Below are 8,948 nucleotides of genomic sequence, written 5' to 3' on the forward strand. Positions count from 1 at the left end.
AAAAGCATCCTAAAATCTACCTACCGGGGGGGGGACGAGGAGGAGGAGGAGGAGGAGGTAAGGTGGAGGTGGCAGACAGACACCTGGATTCATTATATTTCTTTATGTCTGGATGCCAGACAATTGGCAAGAAAAAGCAAAACCTAAACAAGAATGAGTATAAGAATAAAGAATAAAGAGATATGAAACCAGCAAAAACAATTAAATAAAAAAAGCAATTAAATATATACCCCATTACAAGTCAAAAACTTTTTACAACTGTTTTCAAACAACAAAGAGTCAAAAACTTCATTTTTTTATAAGCTAAACAAAAACAGAGGACTATTATTTCAAACCTAGATTAAAATAAATAGGTTGAAATGTTCATGTCCTTGAGGTAGAAACTGGTAGCCGAACGCCAGTAGGCACTTAAATAGGTAGCTGAACGTCAGTGGGTGCTGGAATGGGAAGCTGGATGCCAATGAGCGCCGGAACAGGTAGACGGATGTTAGTGGACTGCAGGAGTTGGAAGCTGAATGTCAGTGGCCACAGGAGTTGGTGCCTGGAAGCGTTAGAGCTCCATGAGTGATCTGGAGTTGCTGAAAGCCGCAGGAGAGAGCTGGATTCCCCGGAAGCAGCAGGCACCATGGCCAGTGATGATGTTGCTAAACAATGAATGACTATAATTAATTACTTTCCAAGATTGACTGGAAACAATGTCGAGATAAACGGAGAATTGTTTCCCGTCACCCTGGAAAATCTCATCAGTTTGCCCTGTATTTAAGAATTCAGGTGATCGGTCATCCCCCTCTTAGTACATGCCAATAAGTCTCCTGTGCGTCATGAGTAAGTTGCTGGAATCTGTGTTAAATAGAGAAGTAATCAACCACCTCAGCAAAAATAACCTTCTTAGTGACACACAATATGGTTTCCATTCTGCTAGATCTACAGCAGATGTGCTTACAGTTATATCTCATAGGATTAGCAAATCTCTCGATGGAGGCAACCTTTCTAGGGCAATTGCTCTTGACATATCAAAAGCCTTTGATAGGGTATGGCAAAAAGGTTTACTTCACAAGATCTCCAGCTATGATATAGTTGGAAATGTCTTCTCAATTATCAAATCATTTCTCTCTCATAGGTTCATAAGAGTAGTGGTTGATGGGCAGAAATCAGAAGCTCACAGTATTAATGCTGGAATCCCTCAGGGGTCCATCCTGGGCCCAACTCTTTTCCTGATTTACATTAATGATCTTACAAATCACATCCTTACATCATTTGTAGACATTTATGCCGATGACACTACCATCTATGGTAGCACATCTAAGACCATAAAAGACCAAGTCCTCTCCGATTCTCTCTCTTCTGATCTTGAGCATGTGGTACAATGGGGAAAGGAGTGGCTGGTTACTTTTAATGCATCTAAAACCAAGCTTCTATGTTTACATCATCAACGCTCTGATCCTCTTTTGGCATCAATTGAAATGAATGGCTCTCGTCTTGGGGAGGCCTCATATTTTGACAAGTTTCTGGGCTTGATCTTTACTCCTGATCCGAAATGGAACACGTACATCAAATCTGTTGCCAAGGCCGCTGGAAAAATGATGGGATCCTTCTATCGATCCAGTAGATATCTCACTGCTGATGCAATTCTCTATCTATATAAGAGCCAAGTTTGTTCAAGGATGGAGTACTGTTGCCACATCTGGGCAGAAGCTGCTAGAAAGGACTTATCCTGCTTTGATAGAGTTCAAAATAGACTTCATAGCCTCATAGCAGATGTCCTTTTTTCTTCCCTGCAACCTCTTTCTCACAGAAGAGATGTAGCGAGTTTGTCTTTGCTTTATCGTTATTTTCATGACAAGTGCTCGACTGAGCTGCAGTCTATGCCCCCCCCACTCGCCAGACTTTCACAAGAAACACTTGTTTAACTGAAAACACTATCAATAATTCCCCCCACTCTTTATCTGTGCCTAAACCTAAACGTAGATTCCATAAACAAAGCTTCTTTTTTAGAACTGCGTACCTGTGGAATTGTCTTTCGTTTTCCTGCTTTCCAACTGACTACAATCTGATTGTCTTCAAGTCCGATGTAAACAAGTTCTTGATAAGCCGTTCCCCTTAAGTTAACAAATTTACTGAATTTCCATTACTGACAATTACTATATTGTCCAATTGACTACTATACAATCTTTCACCCTTATCCTCGAGTGGCCCCTGGGCCTTGATAAGTGGTGATGCCTATGTAAAAAAAACAAAAAAAACATACAGCACCTGTACGTCGATGGGGGGGCACAAGTGCTACAAGTTCATCAGAGCATATTCCATTAATGTATTTGCAAAACAGGTGCAGAGATGCAACATTGCGGCGATGAGACAAGTGTTGGAGCCTGGCCAATAGTATGGAACTTATAGAGTGGAGACTCTTTTTCAGACTCTGTCTAAATGGGAAACAGAAGTGGTAGATGCACCAGCTCAGCTTTGGTAACGACCAATATTCAGTGCATGGTGAATGGTGGTTTTATGGACATGCTGCAAAAGAAACAGTTTGTTATTTTTTTTTTTTATACTTAGGAGTCACCACTTATTAAGACCCAAACCCCACTCAAGGACAAGAGTTAATGAATGTAAGGTGTTAGCTTACTAATCATTAATGGTGTAAATTGGGTATAATTTGATTATTTATCGAGACGGCTTAACAAGAACTTGTTTACATTGGACTTGAAGGTTACTATGTTGTATTCAAGCAGGTCAGCGGAATAGTGTTTCACAGACGGGCAGTTCTGGGAAAGAAGCATTGTTCATAGAATTTGCGTTTAGATTTAGGCAATGCCGAGTCTTACTGCTAGCACAGAATAATAAGAAAGGCGCACTTGCCAGCATTTGTTATCAAAAAGTCAACACAAATTTTTGAATAAAGAAAAGCTTATCTGAGGCAAGGACTAAGGCTATTTAACGTTTTTTAGGCTTGACTTGAAAAGGCACACTTCACTGAGGTAACTTTTATCGTTGATTTATGATTATTTCAAGAACACAGAAAAAAAAGAGAGAAAAAAATGAGGAAAGAATTGAAAGTTACCAAAAAACTAAACACAAATGGGATTAAGTTAATGCACAAAAGTAAAAATGCTTAATTGTAAGCAACAGTGGATTTATTTTATTTAGTGTGCGATTAAGCTTCCATTGCTCATAGAAGTACGAAACATGAATGGTGTATATTTTATTTAAGAAGAAAATCTTATAACAATTAAGAAGTTTTCAAAAGTAAATAAGAATTGATTCATTTTTAAGATGCGTCAATTTAATCTACACGTTAAGCGATGAAAATTATATTTAAACTAAGTGTGATTTATGATCGGCCAATGAAAATCATATTTCAAACTTAAGCATGACCGGCCAATGAAAATCATATTTCAAACTTAAGCATGGCAGACTTCTGAAAATTGTATTTCAAAATTAAATGTGATTTATGATTGGCCAATAAAATGATATTTCCAACTTAAGCATGACAGACTTTCATTAGGTGTTTTTTTTTTTTACTTTTACTGACAGAACATTCACAACGAGAACTCTTCTAGCTTTTACCACAACAAGTGCAGGGGTTACGGTGACTAGGTGGTTAACGACAAAGACTGACAACGTAGTTCAAATCCTGTTCGTTCCACAGAAATACTTTCAATTAGGAATGTTGGCAACCTTCACATGGTCCTGCCTGTTACTACACAATGTCTTTCTAGAAAGAATTCTAACTAGAAAGATATCGGGGAAACGAATGCCAACAATAATCATCTGATACCTGTGAAAATGAGTGAATGAAGCTCAACAACAACAATGACAACAAATAAATTTTTTCTCTCTCTCTTTACCAAAGGTTAAATGGAACTTCCATGAACAAAGTTTCTTTCCTCTTAATTGATCTTCTCTCCTTTCTCATCATTGTTTCCTTCTGAGGTGGCGATCATCATCTAATCGACGATCTCTTAAGCCCCTGCCCTCAAGTGGCCCCTGGGCCTTAGTAAGTGATAACTCAGGAAGCATAAGGATTTTAGATAATACGAGGGGCGTTCCAAAAGTAATGCTTCCTATTTTTTTATATTGCCCAGATGGATCAGACGGGACTGAAAATTGCATTGTTATGATGACTGAACTTATGCATTTATGACCTGAAAGTTTAATCACTTTGTTGCAGATATTGATGGTATGAAACTCTAAGAAAGCAACCCCTGTTGTACATCGGAAACAGAGCAGTATCATCGAATTCCTGGCAAAAAAGGCGTTGAGAATGGTGGTGACTATGTAGAAAAATTAATTCTGGAGCACAAACGGTTGCTCGTTTTAATGGTGCCATCTTCGTAGCTTGCCAACTTTTTGAGTTAAAAAATTAAGAAGCTTTACTTTTGAAACGACTCTCATAGTTTGAGTTTATAGTAAAAATGCAAGTCAAATCTTCACACATTTTTCTTCTGTAAATTTTTGTTAATAACTTTCTTAGTTAAATACTGTTGTAAATTGAAACCACCATTCGCTTGTGCGTGGAGTGTTGTTGCCACATCTGACCTGATGCCCGAATCATTGCTTTCTCTCTCTTTTACAGAGTGCAAACCTAACCAAATCCAGCATCTCTTACATCGCCTTAGTGGTGCATCCTTGTGCTTCTTTTGCAAGTACTCTTATGGATTATGTTCTGATGAACTTGCTGCACTTGTATCCCATCAACGATTCTGCAGCAAAATCACACCCTTTCACTGTAGAGGCTGGAAAAATTTTTGCTTTTATAGCTTCTTTCTTTGAACTGATTATCTCTGGAATTCCCTTCCTTCCCCTCTTTCCTCAACTATATCAACAGCATGGTTACATCATAGTCATGCTTAGTTACTAGTTGATCTCTGACTAGCTTCTATAAATTCCTTGCTTCAAGGCCGCCAAAACAGCTGCGCTACATCTCCACTGTTGATCATGTAGTTACTGTATGGCTGCTTCATGTATTTCTCTACAATTTTTTAGCCTCTCGTTACTGTTTTCTGCTTGTCATCCAGAAGTTAACAACTTGACTCAGTAAATGTGCCTTTCTAGATTCCAGTCGTTTTATAAACACTTAATAAATTATGTTAAGCAATAATGAGCCTTAATAGACTTCGTGGCTTAGTGGGTGATGCCCTTTTCTCTACCCTGCAACCTCTCTCTCACAGAAGAGACGTTGCGATCTATCCTTGTTTTATCGTTATTCCCATGGCAGATGCTCGTCTGAACTCCAATCTCTGGTCCCCCCTCGCCAATCTTTCAAAACACCCGTCTAGCTGAATCCACTGTGAAAAATTTCCCCCACTCTTTATCTGTGCCTAAATCAAAACGTGGATTCCATGAACAAAGCTTCTTTCTTAGAACTGCACGCCTGTGGAACTCTGTTCCGTCTGCCTGCTTCCCACCTGACTACAACTTGGATGTGTTCAAGTCCAACGTTAACAAATTCCTAATGAACCGCCCCCTTAAGTAAACACTTCATCAAATCTCCACGTACTGTACTTGCAATAACCCTTATCCCTGAGTGGCTTCCGAGCCTTGATAAGTGGTGACCTACGTGTAAAAAAAAAAAAAAAAGAAACAATGAGCCTGGCCAGTACCAGATGGGTGACCGTTTAGAAAGGCTAGGTGCTGTATGTACCGCACCGAGTCGTAGAAATTTCCAGGTTGATATCTGGAGGCAGGTTTAACATGGAGGAAGATACATCCCCAAATCAAAATGGAAAGCAACAGGAACTACCATATTTACTTGTCTTCCCGAGATTACCACGGCTCTACAATTTGGAGAACTGTGGTCTCCAAAACTGTTAAAGAAACAGCAGGACTGCTGCATGCATGCAGAGTCTCATACAACCTGCATCTTTGGTGTTTCCCATCTGATACACTCACTTTTATCTGTTGTTTCTATTCTTAATACGTCGACTAGGAATTCGTCACCAAGAATTATTCGCTCTGCTAGATCCAATTTTGTGTAATTAATGAATTTCTTCACATCATAACACATGTGACACGTAGCACCAGAATCCACAATCGATTTGCTCTTTTTATCATCAGACAACAATGCAGAATGTATAAAAATTATAACAAAATAATCCCTGTTTACAATGCCCCCTCCCACGGGACAGAGTTAGACACCAGGGTCGTTTTTTAACGTGGAGAAAAGGAACAAAAATTTAAAATTGTCTCAGTCGTGAAGGATTTCTCCTCCTCCATCGAAAGAGAACAAAAAATGGAAGTGTATCATCTAAAGAACAGATACTACCCTGTGAGATATTAAACTGAACAAAAAACTTAGGCACAAGGCCACTCAAAAGAGGGAAAAAATGGGAGTCGTTGGTCATCCTTGTCACTCCAGAACTAAACAAAAGTTTCTCTTAGCTAGTATCATCTTCCACCATAATACCGCATTTACCCTTTCGTACTGAGGGACGTCCTACTTAGCACCCAATTGTTTAAAACATTTTTTATTAACGTGTAAAAACAAAAAAGATAACAATAAAGGTAATACAATAATTCATTTGTGTCGAAGGTGGGGGAAGAAAAAATACAAAAGTGGTTAGTAGGACCCTCCCAACCCCGTCTGGTTGATAGACTGCCCATTCCACTTTGGTTCGTAGACGAACCTCCGCTCCTGCGGGACAATCTCTAAGTGGGGATGCCCTCTAGATGGGACGAAATGGATAAAAGAAAATTTTGCAGGTGAGAGATGGGGGGGGCGGTTAGTGATTGATTTCTTTCTCTCCAAGATCGGTGAAATTTAGAGGGAGGGGTGAAAAGAAAAAATTGGAGTTAGGAGGAGGTGGGGATCTTGAAGGCTTCCTAGTCGGGGAGGGATGGAGCACTCACTCGGTTAGCTAAGAGGCTTAAGATTAAGTTACACTTGGCGGAACTGCATGTTCCACAGTTAGGCGGGGAACACGTGTTGCGTTGTTATCTCTAATAAGGGATTAGAAGAGATGACGTATATTATATATTTGTTGTATCATAAAGAGGATCGTGTGTGATTGTCTAGTGGTCCAGGCTATTAAATAATATGTTCATATGCCGTTGTGTGTGTGTGTGTGTGTGTGTGTGTGTGTGTGTGTGTGTGTGTGTGTGGTACATGTATTTTTCAACATACTTTCTGCGTCTTGGATGTTGGTCCATCTGGAACATCTCGTGTCTTGGAGGGGAGACCTGGTACCTGTTTTGGACGAAGGTTCATTCACTCTAATACGATGAATTTGTTTTATAGTTTTTATTTCACTTTCCAGGTGTCTCGCAGAAGATGGAAAGTGAATCTCTGGCTTGTGTGGTACTCTTGGTCTCGTTTCTACACACGTCAGCGTCCCCCCCCCAGTGAAGGGGAAGAGACGTCTCTGATGGCGTCCGTCGCCTTATAAGCCCAAACCAAATCTCCATGATTCAGCTAACCTGATCACGTGACTCACACACAATCTGATCAGCTGATCCTGACTTCCGGTCAACGTGTTTCAATCTAATTTACACACCTCCCCCTCTCTCTCTTTTGATCCATTCTCTAACACACGTATTCAAATTTACCCGAAAGCCTAGAGTCGCTTAAGTCATCCTACATTTTCTTAGTGAAGAAAATATCCTTTTTTGGATAATTCTACTCGAGACTCTCTTTTGTATTTTCACCAAACAATCGATAGTCACGTTTAATGTATCCATTTTATCCACAGCGATAACACTTGGGCCTCCTTTTGCTGATGTGATGCTTTGACGTATTGCTTTCAATTCTGCACCATTATTCTCCGTTTCTTTAGCCTTGGTTTCTTCATACAGTCATTAACACTCATTTGGGAACATCCTGACTTGCTTCGAGTGCTGCCACCAATATATTATAAGAATCTGGTCGAGTAGCCAGGAGATTCACAACTCTATCCTCCTCATCAATTGAATCACCAATGAGACTTCTAACTTATCAAATATTTCCATCATCAGTTTGATTTGTTTGTAAACAGAGTCCCCCTCTTTTAATTTAGTAGAATACAATTGTCTCCTCAACACTAATTTGTTAGCTCACGTTTTCTTTTGAAATTGATCAGCCAATTTCTTTCACACAACTGCATCATCATCAGGATTCTTCAATTAGATACAGCAGTGGCAGTTCCACTGAGAGCATAATCGTTGCTAAAGCACCACCCCTTCTTGATAAATATTTTGCATATGAATTCACATCTGTCCCTCTTTCAGGAACAACCTCTGTTTAGTTCACAATACTCTACAAGCCATCTTTAATTAATGCCATTTTGCATTGTATTTTCCAATTGGCATAATTTGTACCATTCACTGACACTAGATTACTAAGTTTTGCTTCTATAGCTATTACAGGTTACAAAACTTCTACCGCAACCGAAGATTCAGGATGGCCAAAATTAAAGTCCTACATGGTTTATTATCTTTGAGATGTTGTCTAGGTTTATAACCTGTGATAATTTATTATAAAGTCAAGAGTCAATCAAATGAAAGCATACCTTGTTTTAAATAGACTTGACACTTCAGAACGGAAGATAAATTCAATAAAACCACATAGACGTATTTTTCTTCAACACATGCACAAGGCAATCATTTTATTCACATTAGGGACAGAGATATAAGCAAGTAGCCCCCCCCCTTACAGAAATTTATAACAAATGAAAGAAACAAAGAGCAGATAACTTTAAATATTTATCCTAGAGAACAAAGGATATACGACCTTTAAGAAAATATGGTACATGTGTAATATTGTGACCCTTTGGGCTGTAATCATAGCGTAGTATCTGTGTTAACAGTGGCAAGCAGGGCCAAGGGTAAAAATATTATTATTATTATTATTATTATTATTATTATTATTATTATTATTATTACTAGTTGATTCGAGCGACGATGGGTCGCTGGATCAATATTATGATTAGAAAAATAAACAAATTGGGGCAAAATTATTGTCATATAATATAATAATA

Source organism: Euprymna scolopes, chromosome 14, assembly GCF_053919585.1.
Source record: "Euprymna scolopes isolate OS-2025 chromosome 14, ASM5391958v1, whole genome shotgun sequence".
In the NCBI taxonomy this organism is placed as follows: Eukaryota; Metazoa; Mollusca; class Cephalopoda; order Sepiida; family Sepiolidae; genus Euprymna; species Euprymna scolopes.